We start from the raw sequence: 19,383 nt of genomic DNA, 5'->3' as shown, positions 1-19,383 counted from the left end.
TCCATACTCGGGGCAGTGTGTCCACCCCGCGTGGGCCGGCCATCCTCTGTTCGCGAGGCTGTGAACGCTCACACAGCGCCTGGGAAGTGTGGTATCTCAGAGATGCTTTTTTGGGTTACTTTTGCTCTGAGGTAAGAGAGGGCAGCAGGTGGACCCCAATGGGCTGCAGAAGCCGGTTGGCGGCAGGGACCGATTACATAAGTGTTGGTGGTGACCCCAGTAAGGCTGGTGTTCCTTATAAACCCTGCTTTCCACAGTTGAGCAGAAGACCCCACAAATGAGAGGGAGCCCCTCCCTCACTGAGTGGAGTCTTAATGGGACGTTTGTGACTGTCCCTTGGATGCTTGTACTCTTTCCACAAAAGTTAATATTCCCTGAGACATTATTTCCATCTGGAATGGGGCTGTGTGACTGGAGGTCCTCACCTGCCCATGTTTTTTGCATGTTTTGTAGCAAACTGATAATGACCAGTGTCAGAATTATCTGGCTTTATATTTTGACCTTGTTCATTGGAGTAGTGTTAATGAAGGAGAAAGCAAGTTAGGGGCTGGTACCTTGCTTTCCCTTTAAAAAACAAACAAACAAACAAAAAAAAACTTACTTTGGGTTTGTTTAGGGTTTTTGTTTTGTTTTTGTTTCTCGGTAGGCATGATGTGTATTTTTAGTGCTAAAGCAGGGCTCTTCCCGGTAGCTCTTTGAGCTTTGGATTCCTTTCTAGCCAATAAAATGACCTGTTTCACTCTAAGTCAATTATTGCTCATTTTCTGGTTGCATTTCTTTCTCTCTGTTCCATTTATGGACCTCAGATAAGAGTTGAGTTTTTCATATTTTGCAGTTCATGGCACCGTCATCATCGACCTATGTAAGATCCTTTTCTGTTTTAATCTGTGTGTCTTCAATAGATAAAACATGGTTTTGTGTATGGTGTATGGGTTTATTTTTCCCCATAACATTTAAAAAATTTTATGTATTGTAGGCTGGGCACGGTGGCTCACGCCTGTAAATCCCAGCACTTTGTGAGGCTGAGGCGGGTGGATCACTTGAGGTCAGGAGTTCGAAACCAGCCTGGCCAACATGGGGAAACCCCGTCTCTACTAAAAATACAAAAATAATTAGCCAGGCATGGTGGCACGCACCTGTAGTCCCAGCTATTTGGGAGGCTGAGGCACGAGAATCGCTTGAACCTGGGAGGCTGAGATCACCCCACTGCACTCCAGCCTGGGTGACACAGCGAGACTCTGTCTCAAAAAAAAAAAAAAAAAAAAAATACAGTAAAACTCACTCTTGGATGTATGGTCCTATGTGTTTTAACATATGTATAGATTCTTATAAGTACCACCACACATGGGACCAGGACAATGCCAACGTTCCAAAGAATTCCTGAACCATCCCCCGCCCATGGCAGTCACTGATCAGTCCCTTAGCATTTTGGCTTTTCCGGAGCACCGTAGATGGAATCACACATCTGTTGTTAGTGGCTTTTGTTAGTGGCGTTTTTCAGTTATTGTCATGCCTGAGGGATCCTTCTGTGTTCATGCATGTGTCACTTGTTTGTTCCTTTTTACTGTTGAGTAGGGCACCAGGGTGTGTATAACCAGGTTTACCTATCGAAGGACATGTGGGTGTTTCCAGAATTTGGTGATTTTGAACAGTGTTGCTATGAATATTGATACTTTTTGGTATGAACGTAAGTTTTTCATTTCTCTAGAGCAAATACTTATAAGTAGGATAGGTATTTAGTGTCTGTTTAATTTTCCAGAATGCCTGTATAATTTTGCATCCCCACCAGCATTTGGGGTACTGTCAGTAATTTTCATGTTTGCTATTTTAGTATGTGTGGAATGGTATTTCATTGTAGTTTTAATTTGCATTTGCCTAGTGACTTATGATTTTTGAGTATCTTTTCATAAGATGCTTACTATTTCCCTGCAATACTCTAGACTTTGGAGTAGGTTATTCATTGTAGGTAAGTGCTACCATGTGGGAATATGGGGCCGGGCACGGTGGCTCACCCTGTAATTCCAACACTTTGGAAAGCTAAGGTGGGAGGATCACTTGAGCCCAGGTGTTCGAGGCTGCAGTGAGCTATGATTGTGCCACTGTACCCCAGCCTGGATAACAGAGTGAGACACTGTCTATCTCTTTTATTAGTAAGGAAAAAATGCTACCATGTGGTTGTTCAGAATAGTCTTACCAGCTAAACTCCTGGTTTAGCTGTGGGTTTTTGTTGCTGTATTTAAGTAAAAAAATAAAAACCTTTACTGATCTACAATTCACATACAATTCACCCAATTAAAATATACAATTCAAGAGTTTCTGGTATATCACAGAGCGGTGCAGCCATCACAATTTTAGAACATTTCATCAACCCCGAAAGATACTCTACCCATCATCATTCACTTCCCATTTCTTCCCACATTCCCGAGTCTGCTTTCTGTCTCTATAGATTTGCATATTCTGGACACCTCATATAAGTGTAATTATAGCATATGTGTCCTGTTGTGTCTGTTTTTTTTCACTCGGCATGTTTTCAAGGGTTCTATTGTAGCATGTGTCAGTAGCTCTTTTTATTGCTGAATAATATTCCATTCTATGGATAGACCACATTTTGTTATCTGTCAGTTGATGGATATTTGGGTTTTTATTGTTTGGCTGTTGTGAATACTGTTCCTATGAACATTCGTGTACAAGTTTTTGTGTGGATATATTTTCCTTTCTTTTGGATGTATTACTCGGGAGTGGGGTTATTGGGTCAAATATGTTTTGGGAGCCCCCATCTAAATTGGGGTTCTAGTATCAGCGTAGCTAGTGACCCTTCCCTAAGGGGAACTGAAAGGCAGCTGGATGTGGCTGATGACCTTGTGCCTTTCACAGGATGCTTGTTTTACCTGGTGGATAGGCTCATGCATAATGGTCTGAGCCCCGACTCGGAAAAGTTGTTTATACTGATGGACACCCCTGTGGGTCTTGTCTGACTACCTGGCCATCATTCTGGTGCTGGGAGTCCAGCCTTGTTTGCTCCCACACATCCTGGGGTAATGTGGTTGGTTCTTCAGATGGAGGGTACGGAGTCTGTACACCATTACAACAGGAAGCAAGTTCGAACATAGATTTTAGAAGATGCTTTTGAAAAATGGCTACGTAATGATTGTATAGATATCTGAGGTACATGTGATATTTTGATATTACATATAATATGTCGTGGTTAAATCCAAGTTCAAAGACTTATTACTTACATATCCTGGGCCAGGAGGGCAGTCTTGTGTCCTGGGTTACACGAGGCAGGAATGAAGAGTCAGGCAGAGAGAGAGACAGAGAGAGTGTGCACGACTGGCAGTATACATTATATAAGAGGGAACAGGGCGTGGGGCGCTGTAAGTTCTCAGGCAGGCCTGAGCGGTCTGTTTAAAGGAAGCAGATGGAACATGGGGAGCTCAGTCTGCTGGGTGTAGGAGATGCCTCTAAGTTCTTATCTTGGCCAGCGAGCTGGGCCTTTTGGGTGTGGTCTAGAACTGGAGACTGTGTCAAGGGTGACTAAGCCCTGCTTCTGGTATGAGAAAGTTAAACTTGTATTCAAAATGGATGCCAAGGCAACATAAAATTTGAAGAGTTTACTGTAATATACAAATTTTATGTTTAACCTTTTGAGGAACTGGGTTTTTTTCCTTGTTTTTGAGGAACTATTGAGACTCTTTTCAGTAGTGGCTTATGTTCTCATGGTAGTGAATGAAGGTTTCAGTTTCCCCCTGGTTTGTTTTTTTTAAATTGTATTAAGCAGTATCTCATGGTTTTCACATGCATTTCCCTCATGATGAATCATGGCTAATTGTGTTGAGCATGGTTTGTCTACGTTCTTGGCAACATTGATACTATAAAACTTTCTTCCACCGATCTCTTAGCTATAACAGCATTTTATGTTTATTTCCATTTCTATTAATCATAACTTTGAGCATCTATTTATATATGTTCTTAACCATTATGATTATTCTGTTGAATTCATATCTCCTATGAAGTTTTCTATAGTTTAATGTGTTTATTACATGTGATTATCAAATCCCGTTTCTTTCAGTTTTCTAGTCAGGAAATAATTTTCTGATAATTAGGCTTATGAAGTATTGTGAAACTAAAAAAGGGTGCCCAAAACTATATGTTTTGGCCTGGTAACCACATTACAAATTAATTGATTACAAATTATTTCTAGTCTGTGAACAGGAGCTCTTGTGAGTCTCACCAGCGCTAGTCAAATTCCTCAAGCTTGACCATCCCTTTGAGAACTGATGAAACAGCTTTGAAATTGGCAAAGCTGAAGAATGGACTTCAAAGCAGAGAAGGTGTGAATTGTTTTAAGTGGGAGCTTCATGGGAATAAAATATGAGGCGTGGCCCTGAAGGTTAGTTTGTGAGTATGTTACAAAGTTAACTCATTCTGATTTAAGACCACTTTTTCTGAGAGTTAGGGGAAAGTGCTTTTCTCTCTCTCATAGCTCGTATGGCATGGAACCAGAAACTGTGTACACAGACATGCCCCTGGCCCCTTTAAAATACCCCCTGTTCCTCCCACCCTCACTTTCCTGGACAATAGCAGTAAGTTTACCAAGAAAGATCTCATCTTCTGTTCCAACAGAAATTCTAAGTAGCATTTCCGCTCTCCAGCGGGGCTTGTGGTTAAGTTGCATTTAAATTGGCATTCTTTTCTGCTGACCATGAAAGGCTGGTGGTTTACTTGTAGGCAAATACTCTTGCTGTTTTTAAAAATACATTCTTCTGTGAAATTTCCTACTATGTTTCTTGTCTCTTAGTGTTGGTTTTTGATACCACAGGTGTGTTCTCTGACTTTGTCACACTACTTTTAACTTTGAAGCGTCCTCTGTTGGGGGAAAAAAAAAATCCTTGATTTTAATGTAGTTAATCCATCAGTTTTTCACCTTATATGATTTCTGCTTTTGGGATCCTGTATACGAAATACATCAGCTTCACGTAGGTTACAAATATATATTTTTTTCTTCTATTAGCTTTATAATTAGCCAGCCTTTCACATTTTAGTATTTAAAGTAGCAAGAAGCGGTGGGGAGGAGGAAGAATTCTGGGTAGCTTGGACCGTCGTTGCAGGCTACGCGGTTCTTTATATTTTTGAGTTTATTGTAATGTCAAACACTTGTTACGCATTGGTGTTTGAATTCTCCTTTGGTACTTTCCCTCTTGCATTTTGGGCCATGTGGGTTTATGGGATAACACCACTTGAGCTTGACTTGGAATAGAGGTTTTAGGGTTGGGGGAGGAAATCTGCAATGGGCTTTTGGGAAGTGTCATAAAAGAAGCTAGAGACAAGACCTAGTTAGAGGGGAGGCTGCCTTTACCATCACGTTTCTGTTGGTCTCCCGCCCTCCTGACTCTGTGCTCTGGAGATCTGGAGACCTGGAGACCTGCCTCAGGATATCCCGTCCTGGCTGGGAATGAAGCCAGGGAGTGTGGTAGTCTAATTTTGGGCTCTGTTTCCTCATCTGCAGAGACTGGGCATACTTGTCTTTTAAGTTATTTGCAGTCTGTAGTTGATTTGGCTCAGCTGGCCCTACCATACAGTATTCCTTGTGTAAAGTCAGAGAAATCAGAGCCAAAGATAATTAGAGCTGGAAAGGCCTTCAGAGGTGGCTAGCCCTTATCTTTCTTTCTCTAGGCTAGAAAACCATGGCCCAGAGAAGCTGAGTGATTTTTTCTCCTACTATCAACACTAGGACAAATACTGTCAGATTCCAGGCAAGTGTGAAATGGTGGCCCTGTGCCAGGAACCTGCAGGCCCGTCTTGCTAATTTGCTCAGGCTTTCAAAGCTTGCAGCCCTTTGGCTGTTGAGCTGGGATTTAGGGCCAGAGTTTCCTCATTCCTAGTCTCCCGTAGCTTCCCTGCACCTGACGGTTGTCCTCTTACATACTTCTCCCCCATTTTCTTACTGGATTCCCTCTCTCCGGTGGTGTGTTTTCCTTCTACAGAAGAGGGTATTTCAGATAGTTATTCAGTAGTTCAGCCATTTTACAAAGTTGAGGAGGGAGAATGGAATGTCGGTGGAGCGGACACAGTGGCACTGCCTTGCTGGAGGCATCCTGGCTGGCTCTCCCGCCCAGCTGCGCGTTTACGGAGGCCTAGTGTCAGCCAGCACCGTCCTTTGCACTCAGGCCTTTGCTCACAGGTCAGCACGCCCTTTGCATGTGTCCAGTGAGGCCCCCTGAAAGCCCGAGCAAATTAGCAAGACGGGCCTGCGGGCTCCTGGCCCAGGGTCACCCTTTCACACTTGCCTAGAATCTGAGAGTATTAGGTCACACTTCAAAAGACTGTATTTGTCCTAGTATTGAATTCTTACTCACTGCCACCTTATTTATTGGGTAGTTCAACAGGAGAAATTCTTGCCAAACACGTGTCCGTGGTTTTAGTGCATTTTCAGTGCTTCACCGATGCTCACCTCTGTACTCATATATATTAAATGATTGAATTTGAATTGGTGCCAGTAGCTATGCCCCACTTTGACATAGATCCAGAAGCTTAGCCAGGGTCCACAAGTCTGTCCTTTGTGTTTGAGTAGGAAATTGCACTGTGTGGATGATAACAGAGGAGCTGCTTCGGCTGCGGGAGACATTGCCCTGTGAGCTCGGCAGGGCAGTCCTTATCTTCCTCTCCTGTGCTCGCATCAGCTGCTGCCAGGAGCCTCTTTTTGGTTTTGTGGTCCTGCACCTTTCTTTGTTAGCACTGCTGTGTTCCTCACCTGTAGATGGTCACGGTTGCCTATGAATCTGGGCAGTGATTACATTTGTTCTCATTGCAGCCATTCCAGTTATTAGGAATCCAGCTGTCTGAAAAGCTGTATCCTTCCTGACGACCTGTGTTATATTTCCTTGTCACCTTTGCATCCTAGCACAGGTCCGTGGGAACATTGCTCTTTTTGTCTGACAGTTCAGACCCGTTGGGCTCTAGAGAATTGACGGATGTGGCTGGAGTTAGTTCTTGGTCGTTTCTGGAGTGACTGGTTTAGATTTTTGCCTTTTGAAAAGCTACTAGACCTAAAACTTATTGGTGTTTTGGCGAGTCCTTTTGTCTGTGGCAGTTCATCTTTAGATAAGTAAATTAATTTGTAGGTAAGCTTTTTCTCCTTTTTTGATTGGCTATCTAAAACATATATTTGAATCAAACTTTTAAAACAGAGATACTCTCAAAACTCTTCATGAAAAGATTTGTCTTCCTTTCTTTGTATGTTTGATACACAGATAACTGTTAACAGTATTCTGATTTCCATTATTCACATTTCTGTAGTGACAAGGATCAAGTATCTGCAGGTATTTCTTTGTCCCGGGAAAAGCAGATTTTTTCAAGGAAATGATGAGATGATATATAATAGAACATACGTAAATACTTTTGGTAGCTGTGCAGTTAGAAAGTGTTGATGTTTTGGCATTGGGTGGCTGTTGGTCACTGCAGATGGAATTGCTGAAAGAAATTTACATAACCTGTTAAGAGACCAAGCATTGTTACACTGGATTAGGTACTCAAGTTAGTTTACAGAATTTTGATTATTTTTGGTTGGCATGGTATGAGATTGGCTTTCTGATTATATGCTTCAGTTGGGTCTAATGACTCTTCCCTGTCATTGTAAATGGAATCAGTGGAGATAGGTCAATGACAAGGTTGATTATAGACCAGGGCTTACAGAAGCTAATCATCTGCAGTCTTCATTTACATACATGCTTCTGCTGTTGCTTCCAGCCAAGGCTGGTGTAGTATAGCACATGAATTTTGGAGTCATTATTGATCATATATTTCCAACAAGTGTGATGAGGTGGATGGAGTTGGCTTAAGTTGAAATGTTTAGTGGAAAACATTGGTTTGTTAAAAGTAACAGTGGATCTACAGCTCTTTTTTGAGAATGAATTGCTATTATGTTTGCTGTCTACACTGAGGTGTGGCATGAAGCCTTTCTCCTGTCTCCTTCATACCTTGGTGGGTCTGTGTTTCCAGACACTTTTCCTTTTGAAAGTTGAGATCCCGTTCAGAGGCTGACAGACTTGTCCCTAGAAGAAAGGGGGCATAAATATGCCAAATGCAAAACCACAATGATTTCTTTGATTGCAGGGACCTTGGGGCCAGCTTGCGGTAAGAACTTGCCTTTAGAAGATCCTTTGGTTCCCATCAGTGTCTCCCTCTCCTCAAAGGGATGGCAGCCCAGTGGACAGTGGGCACATGACCCTGACATCGACAGACTCCCACGGAGGTAAGCTGCTCTGTCAGCGTCACCCAGACAGAAATGCACCTTCCTCATCAGCCCGAACCTGCCTCTGTCCACATCTTGTGCACGTGTGGATGGAGTACTGGAGGCTGTTGTTTCTCTTGCTTCCAGCCAAGGGTAGGGATCAGCGACCTCAGGTGAAAAATAGCCCTTCCTCTCCTGGGCTTAGAAATGAATGGAGAGAAAGCAGGCTGTAGCAGCTTCCTCCTGGTTGAGGACAGGGAGTTCCCCTGAGATAGTACTGTGTAGATAGTCACGGATGACTCCACAGCTTGGTGTCTGCCCCTCACCACACAGTAGGCTTCATTCTCACCATGAACCACTGTTGTCATTTGGGGACAAGTTGAAAGAGTCCATTTCCCTTCTTGCATTAAAGGAGAAACTGTCAGCGGGATTGCTGTTAACCACTGTGGTGGTCACCACGACCTGAGTCTGGTGCTAGTGTTTCAGAGACTAAGCTCTGACTTTTCTAGAAGATATTATTCCAGATCCTGACCCAGGGAAGAGGTATGGTGGACCAGAAATCTGCATTTTCCCAGAGCAAAGCTACAGACTGGAAAATGGATTGCAACCTTGGACAGGCTTGACTGTTGTTGACAGAAGCTCTACTTCCTCCTGCTCCGTTCTCTTATTAAAGGGATGGATACATCAGAACAAGTGTGTGTTTGTTGTTTTAAAGTTTTTTTTTTTTTTTTTTTTTTTTTTGTCTTCAGTTAAGAAGTTAGGCTGCAGGGTTGAGAGAAGAGAAATTTTCATTTGTGTGCTTGGGAAAATCAGCTAGGAATGAACTTTCACTTTTACTGTTTAAAAGTAAAAATATCTTCGGAAGCTGAGGAATGGCTGCTGGGAGAAGTTGATTTTAACCCAAATGTGATCTTTCTGTCTTCTCGATAGACTTCACATCTCCCTTTGGGACAGTAATGAGGAGAGAGTGTTTGGCCATCGCAGGTGTAGGAGGTGGAGGCAGATTCTGCATGGGTGGCTTCTGTCGGCAGATGCTGGACTGTGCAGGGCAGCTGCAGTGTTTCTGGCTGGTTGCTGTGGTCAGTGGGAGTCGTGGCATGTTCTTGGGGGCAGTCACATCTCTCTGAACATTTCCTTTGTGACAGTTAGTGCAGTTTTAAAAAAGGAAAAATCTTCAATGTTAACCTTTTTTCTGTCTCTTATTCCTACCCTTTAAGATTATCTTTGTGACTTCTAAGGATATTTTAAGCTCACAGTCACACTTGGAAGCAGTGCCCTTGTAAGGCTCTGCCTAGTGTGGCTGTATTAGCAAGGTCATTCCTGGTTCTTACATGTGCTTCTACTTTCCACGTCTCCCACTGGCGTGCTGACTTTCCAAGGGGAATGTGAAGCTGTCCGCAGTCCTTGCCCTTGCCCTTTCTTTTGGGGACCATGTGAATGAGCAACAGCCACTTTAATGTGAGGCAGCCGTATAAACAATGAACTTTCACTTGCTGCCAGGAGGTCATAAACTCAAGGTCACCAAATGAATTCTAGCTTCAGCTCTTGGTTTAGTAATGTACCAAGTTTGGTATTACTTTTTGTTTGTTTGTTTTAATCAGGTTTCTGCCCTCATTTTCTATTTGGGAAATTAAAACTGGTCTGTTGGCATGGCTGGTGACTAGGCGGCAGGCACATTCTTAGTCTCTGACTTTCTGCAGCCATCTTTGAGTGCATGTAAGTGTTGGGTAACACTCTACTGAATGTGCCGCAAGTGTGCGGAGTTGTGTTCATCTTTAACTTGTTTTTTTAAAAAACACTCTCTTGGTAAATTGGGATCTCCTGTTGAAAACTGTATTTGTTTGGCAGTTGAGTTTATGCCTGGAGCCCCTAGAGCACATCTAACTGGTTGGTGGTCAGTTGTACCATACTGGAAAAAAAAAAACACATGGAAAGTATTTCTAATACATTCACTATGGGATGTGTGAGCCCTTAATTACCTGAAAATCTGAGTTGTCTTTCCTCACAGATAGTAGTCCTCTCAGGTGTTTCCTTTTTAAAATTGTAAATGGAATTTCACGTATCCAAAGAAATTAGGATTCCCGGTGCTGTCTTCTCCCTCCAGTAGCATATTTTGTGTCTTAGCTTTCTGTTATAACAGAAAGACTGGGTAGTTACCGTAGACTGGGTGATTTATAAGGAAATGTATTTTTCACAGTTCTGGAGGCCGCAAAGGCCAAGAACATGGTACTGGCTTCTGGCGAGGGCTTTCTTGCTGTGTCATGACGTGGTGGGAAGAGCAAGCAAGCTCGTGCGAAGGAGAAAGGCACCAGGGACAGGACTTGCTGTATAACGACCCACTCTCACGATAACGAAACTGTTCCTGAAGTCACCACATTAATTCATTCATGAGGGCTCCGTCCTTATGACCCAAGTACCTCTTATAAGGCCCCACCTCCTAACCCTGTGGCATTGGAGATTAGGTTTCCAACCCATGAATTTTGGGGGACACATTCAAACCGTAGCATTATGACTGTGGAAGTCATTTTGTGTCCAAAGGTCTTTGTTCCACTTGATTCTAAGACCCTGTTTCTAGGGCTTTAAGACCTAGAGTAAGGCGTCAGTCTTTTCCTCCTGCCCCATCTTTTATCAGCTCATTGATTCCTATGTTTACTGGACCCAGCTGCTCTGCTTCGGGCCAGGAATGCAGATAGGAACATAGCAGATGTGGCCCTGCACCCAGAACTTCTTTGGTGTAGTGAGGAAGAGAGACAGATAACCAGGCAGATGTCACCCTGAGTAACTGCCTGGATGATCAGGGCAGGGTTGTCCTTTGGGAACACAGGAGAGGGAGCCAGGGTTGGGGCAGCATAAGATGGGGCAATAGCTTCCTGGATTAGTTTTTAGAGTTTTCTGCTGGCTTAGAGTTGGAGAGCTGGGGCAGCAGCTTAAAGAGAGGACCCTCCAATGGCATAGGGGACTCTGTAAGAACCTCCAGCAGCAGCACCCTGGGACAGAGGGCGAGGAGTTGGGGGAAATTTAAGAAGGAGATATTAGGAAAATTTCTTAATAAAGGCACCAAACTGATAGGGTGACAGGGGAAAGCCAAATGGGGACCTTGGGCCGTGTCGGAGAGCAGACAGGGTTAGGGGAGCAGCTTATCGTGCTTATCTCACCGTAGAGATGATACATGAGGATTGGCCAGTGTCAGATAACTGACTTTATTTTTTTAAATTTTTTATTGTTTTTAAATTTTCTACTTAAACTTTTTTATTTTTAATTTTTGTTGGTACACAATAGGTGTATATCTTTATGGGGTACATGAGCTGTTTTGATACAGATAACATATTTTGAATTGTATTCTGCCAGTCGATTCTATCATGTACCTAATTTTTGTAGTTTATTATTCAGATAAGATGGTTTTCTGCTCCTAAACTGGGGGGGTGGGGGGAATAAGAATTTTCACTTGAAAAATTCATGTTCTGAAAGTTTGATATAGGTAGGTTGCAGCCTTCTCAGTTCCTGGGGCTCTCCATTGGAGTCTCTCTGGGCTGCCCCAGCCCTCCTGGCCCCCGCCCTACCCCTGGCTGGCGGAGGAAGAGGAGGATTGGGCCTTGCACAGTGCCTGCCTGGAGCACACCACAGCTCTGTGAGGACGGAGTGTGCAGGTTCAGGGCGGTTCCCCTCCTGGGGTTGCTCAGCTCCACAGGCCACTTCTGTGACTCCGCAGTGAGGCTGTGCAAGCGAACCCGACTTCAGTTCCTGAAAACTGAATTGTTTTTAGTCACTTTGCTTAATTATAGACTAAAGAGTTTGAAACCACACATAAGAGGTGTGAATAATGTGATATAAATATTGTTGGAACCCTCTGTTGTGGTTTCCCTTTTTTCCCCCTTATATTCTCATTTCAAAGTTTTAAGCAGTAACTTGAATGGGTGTTGGCCAGTGTGACGTGGACGCGCATGTATTACTCATCGGATGTAGTAAGAAAAGATGTGGCTACTTAAGAACATTGAGGTGTGTGACTTTAAAAGTCTAGCTGTGTCATTAAAAAATGTGAGTATCCCAGTGTTCTCCCAGGTCTCTGGAATCATGAAATTTGCCACTAACATCACTTACACTGTATTTTATTAAGTTGGGCCTACCCAACACTTGTCTGTGTGCTAAATCTAATTATTGTCATAGTTGGGCTTGTGGACGGGTTGGGGAGGATGTGGGGAGGAATGGGCGAGGTGTGGGAGGGGGCATGGCAGAAGGGTCTCAGACTGACTGGTAAGCCGATGGTCACGGGAGTGGTGGGGGCGGGGGTGGGAAGGTTTGAATTAAGGTAGCGTTTCCATAGGAGTCCCATTCTTTGAGATGTTAGTAGGTGCCACCTGGTCTCATGAGGTTGGATGCATCAGGTTTAGCAGGTTTCTGTTACAGTATTCTCAGAGCTTTTGGGACTCTCTAAGGGAGGTTTAATATGCAGCATTTCCTGACAGTATTTAATTGTGGGACACCCCTCCCCTCTCTGAATGGTAAATTTCAATTCCATATCAAGACCATGGCAGAGCCTTCTTAAATACCTTCTCCAGCCAACACACTTGGAAGATGAGGCCTTAGGAAACGTGGTTAAGAACCTAAGTCCAGAGATGCTAAGTGCAGTCAGTAATAGCTTTCTGTGGGCCTCCTGCTCATTTGCTGTGGTTGAAATGCATTTCTTAAAATGTTTGTTTTTAAAACTAGATGAAGTGACAAAGGACCATGAAGCATTAAATAAAAGGCAGTTCCTGAAATAGCATATTAATGTTTTAAACGGTTTTGTTTTCCAGTAAATAGCTTTCTGAGTGATGCAGTGGGATTTGAGAGAAAAGAAGCTGTGAGGTATTTGTGAATGTCCTGTTCCTTAGGAAACACAAAGTAACACTAGCACACACATCACAGGAGCTGAACCCTGCAGTAGGTTAAAATCTTCAGCAACAGATTGAGAGATTGAGGGGATTAAAGGGTTCTGATTAACACTGTGTTATCCTGAAATCTTCTTGTCTCGGTTTTTCATGTTCTCTGCCTCAGGTGGGTATGGCTCACGCTCCTGCATTTAGTCCTTTCAGTTAAGAAGTCTGTCACCGTTGGGAGTGTGGAATGCAGCTGTGGGCAGGCTAGTGACCTCTGCCCTCAGCTTTGGGCAGCAAGACCTTGTCTTTCCTGATCAGGGCTTCCAGTGCTTCCGCTGGCGCTTCCTTACCTTGGTTACTGATTAGTGCTCCCTGCTTACTCTTGGCACACTCTTCTGGTCCAAGCCTGGGTTTCCAGTCTCTGCACCTGGCCTGCCCCCTCTCCATCTCAGATCCACACAGGGAAGCAATGATGCACCCTACTCCTGAAATGCCTCATGGAAACATCACATTCCACCTGCCCTATCAGTGAGTTCTTTTAGCTGATGAGCCAGGACTCAGTGAATCAGTCAGAAGTTACCTTTTCCAAGGGATTGATGAGAGGATGCTTCCTTCCATATGCAATCACTTCAAGCGGGAACACACCAGGAGGGTGTGAAAATGCAGATGCCTCATCCCCGCCTGACTGACCTGATTTAAATTCCCAAGGTGCAGGATTCCCTCTGCTGTGCGTCTGAGAAACGTGTTCATGCCTTGCGAGGGTGGATGTGTGGAGAACATTAGGCCCTTACTTGAAGCTGGTTTTTTGTTTGTTTGTTTGTTTGTTTGTTTGTTTGTTTTTTGAGATAGAGTCTCGCTTTGTCACCCAGGCTGGAGTGCAGTGGTACAATCTCGGCTCCCTGCAACGTCCACCTCCTGGGTTCAAGTGATTCTCCTGCCTCAGCCTCCCGAGTAGCTGGGATTGCACCACTATGCTGGCTAATTTTTGTGTTTTTAGTAAAGTCAGGGATTCGCCATGTTGGCCAGGCTGGTTTCAAGTGCCTGACCTCAAGTGATCCACCCGCTTCAGCCTCCCAAAGTGCTGGGATTATAGGCGTGAGCCACCGTGCCTGCCTGAAGCTGTTTTCAAAGGAACCGTTGAGGATGGAATCATGAATGGTTTCTTGGAGACAGAAAATCTGGAGACAGAGTTACCAGAACATTTTTCCCCAGTGGCCGTCTGGGATGCCTCAGCCTGGCTCGGTCCCTTTCTGTCCCACTGGCTCCTGCTGTGTCTGCCATGCGTCTGCAGACAGGAGGACATGGGCAAGTAATGCCCCCTGGATTCTTGTGCAGGGTGTACAGTGGGGAGATGGCATGGGAGGAGGGATGAAGAAACCATTCTCTCATGTCCATCTAACCTGATAGCCAGGTGTTCAGTTCCAGGCCTTGGGCAGCCAGGTCCAGCCCTAGAGGTCCGTACACACCACTCTTTCACTTGCAGAGAAGACTCACCAGAATTTAGGGGCTCATCCCAAGTTACAGGATCCTATTCTTTCCCAACCAATGCCCTCATTTTACCAGCAAACACCCCACGAGTCGGGGAGGTCAACTTGTAACTTGTCATTCAGCCAATCACAGGATGAGGTCCTGGATTTGCTTTTCAGCAATCTCAGCCCAGTGACGGTAGGAGGAGAGATTTTCCCTCCGGCCACACCTAGCTGCTCTTAGATGATTTGATGTAGTACTTGAGCTGAGCATTTGAATTCCTTAGTTCATCCTAGTCTTTCACCACTTTGTCCAGTGACATTAGGAGCAATCAACCAACATCAGATTCTCAGTTTTTCAAAGATGTTGGAAGGGATCATACACAGAGTTAACTTAGACCCTTTTTATAAGTCTTTAGAGTATCCAGTGCAGATGTCTATCAGATCTCTATCAACAGTTCAAACCATAGACCATCAATGCTCACCTAACTGGACACAACATCATTAGCATCTTAAGATCTAATCAGATGAGAGAGCCAATTCCAGAAACTCCAAAACCAATTCAGAGAATGCATCCCTAAGACTTTATTCCTCTAGAACCACTCTCGGTACCAAAATATATGTAGTGGGGTGGGGGCTTGGGACTCCCTGAAGTGAGTTGGTGGCTCGGCTGCTGAGTGCAGCCGGTCCCACTTGGTCATTCTTGGTGAATTGAGGGATAGATTTCTTTTAGAGAGTTAGTGTCACAGTTCACAGCATCTGTCCCCAGGACGCTGTGCCCTGTTGTTTTTCCATTGCTGTGCCAGTTTTCTCTACACATCCTGGTATCCACCCAGCTCTGCACCACGGATGGGAGGAAGGTGCCGCCTTCTCTTATCTAAATGAGAGCCAAGCCAAGGGGCAAGTCCAGAGCCAGGGTGTGGGTGGTCCACAGAATTTGTGTTAGTGGCTGGAGCTGCCCTCCTGAGCTTTGCCAGCAGGGCCCAGGTCTCCTGAGCCACCTCTGTTTTGGGAGCTCTTGAATTCCTCAAAGACCACGACAGGTCATTTGAGGTAAGCAGTGTGAGATTGGGACAAGAGGTTCTGACCTCTCTTTCATGGCGTCCTGGTTTTCACTAGGGCACCATCACTGTATCTGTGACATGGAAGGTAAAATAAGGGAACAGAAACATTGGTGTCTTACTCTTTTTGATCTGTCAGGCAGGGAAAAAGAAATGTGCATTATGAATTTTGTTCACAGTCTGCCTGGAGTTTGTGGTGAGAGACCGTAAACCAATTCCTAAAATACATGGTTAGTCCTACCTTCATAAGTGCTGTGGAGAAAACTGGGGCACAGGGAGGCTTGAGTGGGGCTTCTGGAGCCCTCAGTGGGGAGGGGTCAGGGAGCAGCTCACAGGGAGGGTGGCTTTGAGGCAGACCCCAGAGGAAGGCAGTGAGGAAGCATGACTGTGCCGAGGGCGGGGAGGTGGCCGGAGCAGAGGTGTGCCGAAGAGTGGGCCTCGTAGCTGAAGGGTGCCTGTCCCTGGGGCTGCTGGGCACCTAGCCTCTGCCAGAATCGGATATGGGTTTCTTGCTCCTAGAAATGCAGGTCCCAGCACTGCCCCACCCTAATCTCAGCATGTTAAAACTTGGAGGGGGAGAGTAGGATGTGTACTCGCAGTTGATGTGGTTTGCGCATTTCACTGTCTGTTTTGTGACTTCTCTGCGTTGTTTTCTTAGATTTTTGGCTGGTGATTTTAAACAAAATTGATTTAAGAGTTACTTCCAAATGTCTGTCCTGTTTCTGTGCCACTTCTGTTTCCACCATTTGTTGGCTCCGATTAATCAACTCTGCCCTCTAAAGGAATGGGTTTTGGGTTTGTGATTCTCTTTAAGTGGCACAAATATAATAAGCAGAGTCTGCAACGTTTTATAAACAGGATCACATGCACAGCTCATTTCAGTGGCAATTTCCCCAGAGGTTTGTAAGTTGGATTTTTATTGCATTGAAGAGGGGGCACAGTGTTCTTTGAGAACAGCCAAATTGTTAATCTTGTGCGGGGACACACCCAGAGGAGCCCTTCCTGGGGACATGGAGGGTTTTTGTCTGGTGGCCATTGAGTTACCCTAGTCATTGGTTTCTGGTTGCGCAGCCACAGCCCACCCGGGGCCCAGTGACGCTGGGGACTTCTGTTTCTTTGCGCAGTAGGCTCACACCCTCCTTTGATGTGGTAGGGCAGTCAGAGTTGACTTCTTTTTTCCATGAGAATTACCTTCCTCTAAGCAATAAACAAAATCTTTATCCTTGTGACTTCAGTTTGGATTGTGGCAATTCTCCCTTCCACTTTTGCTGCCTCGCCAAGGGTTGGAAATCTTGACTTGTTTATTCCAAACATGAGGATTCTCTGGTTCTTTTGAGCATGCTTGCCGCCTCTTGACACAGTCCTCACTTCCCTGCATCAGTGTCTGCTCATCTGCTTAAATCATCCCACCCATGGGCTCCCAGCAGGGAACCTGGAGACCTTTGTCCCCTCCCACATGAGTGCAGGGCAGCCATGCACGAAGGCTTCCTTTGCCATTTGGAAGTCATCGGCTGCCTCCCTGATCAGTCTGGCACAGCTGCAACTTCTGGGAGAGGGAGAAGCACATCTGTTTTCTCTGAGAAAAATCTTTAGTATGCAAGGATCTGTCCTTGAGCTTTTGTGGAATATTGAAATGGTCCATGGAGCCTGTGGTATCAGACCGTAGTGGGTAAAAGCAAAGCTATTTGCTTTAGGGTGGACTAAACACATCAGCAAGGACGAAACAAATCAGCAAGGAAATCTTGCTGTGAAATCACAAGGGCGTACATTTCATTTCGCAATCAATTATGGGGAAAAAATTGTAGGCTCAGTGCCGAAGATAATATAAAAGATCTGCTTTGAAATGTTTCTGAGGACAGGGACTATGATCCCTTTCTCTCTGCTGAACACACTGTCCTAGTGTAACTGAAGAAAGCCCCCGAAGACATTTGGCAGCTTCATTTTATGTTTTTTTTCTGTGCAGAAAGTTGAATGGAATTAAAATTCCAGTTAGGCTAAATATTTTACTTCTCCAAAAAGAAATTCAGCTCTGTTTTCTGGCTAATGTTACCTATAATTTAAAATAAGTATTAATGGCATTTTTAGTTCTTTTTGTCTCAATATGCACATTCTGCAAATTGAAACCTCTGTCTGGGGTATCCAAACACATCTGATATATTTCAGTAAAATAATTATGCCATATGCTTTCTTTTCTAAAACTTCTATATTCCTGAGTAAATTTCTACAATGTGGCATGATACAAGAGATCACAAATGTTAATTAGATTATGGAATAAAGGACTGCAGATAAGTAATTAAAGGAGACTTATTTCCAGGGAGGCAAATCAATTCTCCTTCAGCAGTTCTTGTAGCACAGCATGACTTCAAGGCATTTGAGTAAATAAAGACACCTGCTTCAAAATAAGGAAAGTGGGCTGCGGGAACCAGGCCCCTTTCTTGAATCCTGTCTGGTAGTAACAGGTTGTCGTGGTTGTTGCTGACATCGGGCCTGGTTTGCTGGGTGCTAGACGGAGCTGGGAGGCTGTTTCTTGGAGCCCGCCATCCTGCCTCCTGGGTTTTATCTGCTGCCACAGGGTCATTCTCACCGAGGCGTTGGTGGTGGTTCCTTCTGTGCTGGATGTGGTGAGGAGCAGCTGTCTTTGCACCCCTCCATGGGTCGCAGACCCTTCTCCTGGGCCTTTAGCCAGGTGTTTGTGCCCCGGGGTGCCTCAGTGCGGGTGCCCTTGGATTTGCATGTCTGACCCTAGTGCAGTGTGACTGTTTCAGTAGCTCTCGGCTAACAAACTTAGTATAAATCAAGAACACACTGATTTACATAACTGACAGTTCCTTCTGGAATAGGATTATGCAGAAAATAAAAATGAAGTAGCAAAAGGTAGGAGAGAGGAGAACCAGAGGGTTCCAACACTAGAAAAAAAAAATCCCTCAGGACAATCAAGCGTTGAACAGACAACCACAGTGAACAGTCCCTTCCTTTGGAAGCTGTTTAGCTTGGGGTTAAACCCCACACATGGCAGTGGAAATATAAATATTAATTTGTCACCCATGCATTTGAAATACAGCATTTGCTGTTTGTGAACCAGCTCATTCCGTAGCTTTTCCTTATAATACTGTTAGAGGCACTTCCTTTTTTTTTTTTTTTTTTTTTTTTTTTTTTGTGATGGAGTCTGGCTCTGTTGCCCAGGCTGGAGTGCAGTGGCTCAATCTCGGCTCACTGCAAGCTCCGCCTCCCGGGTTCACACCATTCTCCTGCCTCAGCCTCCTGAGTAGCTGGGACTATAGGCGCCCGCCACTATGCCTGGCTAATTTTTGTATTTTTAGTAGAGATGGGGTTTCACCGTGTTAGCCAGGATGGTCTCGATCTCCTGACCTCATGATCCACCTGCCTCAGCCTCCCAAAGTGCTGGGATTACAGGCTTGAGCCACCGCGCCCGGCCGAGGCACTTCTTAAAAATTTTACACTTTGGGAGGCCGAGGCGGGCGGATCACGAGGTCAGGAGATCAAGACCATCCTGGCTAACACGGTGAAACCCTGTCTCTACTAAAAATAAAAAAAATTACCCGGGCATGGTGGCGGGCACCTGTATTCCCAGCTACTCAGGAGGCTAAGGCAGGAGAATGGCGTGAACCCGGGAGGCAGAGCTTGCAGTGAGCCAAGATCGCACTACTGCACTCCAGCCTGGGCGACAGAGTGAGACTCCGTCTCAAAAAAAAATAAAAATAAATAAAATAAATATTTTTTTTTTTTTTTTTTTTTTTTTGCAGAATACC

The 19,383-nt window shown here is 44.7% G+C and overlaps 1 protein-coding gene across 3 annotated transcripts in view; it reads left to right on the top strand.

The window, feature by feature from the left end:
• STK24 (serine/threonine kinase 24) overlaps nucleotides 1–19,383 on the top strand; it is a 72,743-nt gene that overhangs the window by 8,816 nt on the left and 44,544 nt on the right. The window contains exon 2 of one of the 3 annotated variants that reach the window (XM_032151150.2): nucleotides 8,113–8,251. The exons of the other annotated variants lie outside the window; for them this stretch is intronic. The gene's annotated coding sequence lies outside the window, so the exon portion shown is untranslated. The remainder of the gene's footprint in view (nucleotides 1–8,112; nucleotides 8,252–19,383) is intronic. 3 annotated transcript variants of the gene reach the window in all.

Source organism: Hylobates moloch, unplaced genomic scaffold, assembly GCF_009828535.3.
Source record: "Hylobates moloch isolate HMO894 unplaced genomic scaffold, HMol_V3 SCAFFOLD_4, whole genome shotgun sequence".
Lineage (NCBI taxonomy): Eukaryota > Metazoa > Chordata > Mammalia > Primates > Hylobatidae > Hylobates > Hylobates moloch.
This window is presented reverse-complemented; position numbering and strand designations above follow the sequence as displayed.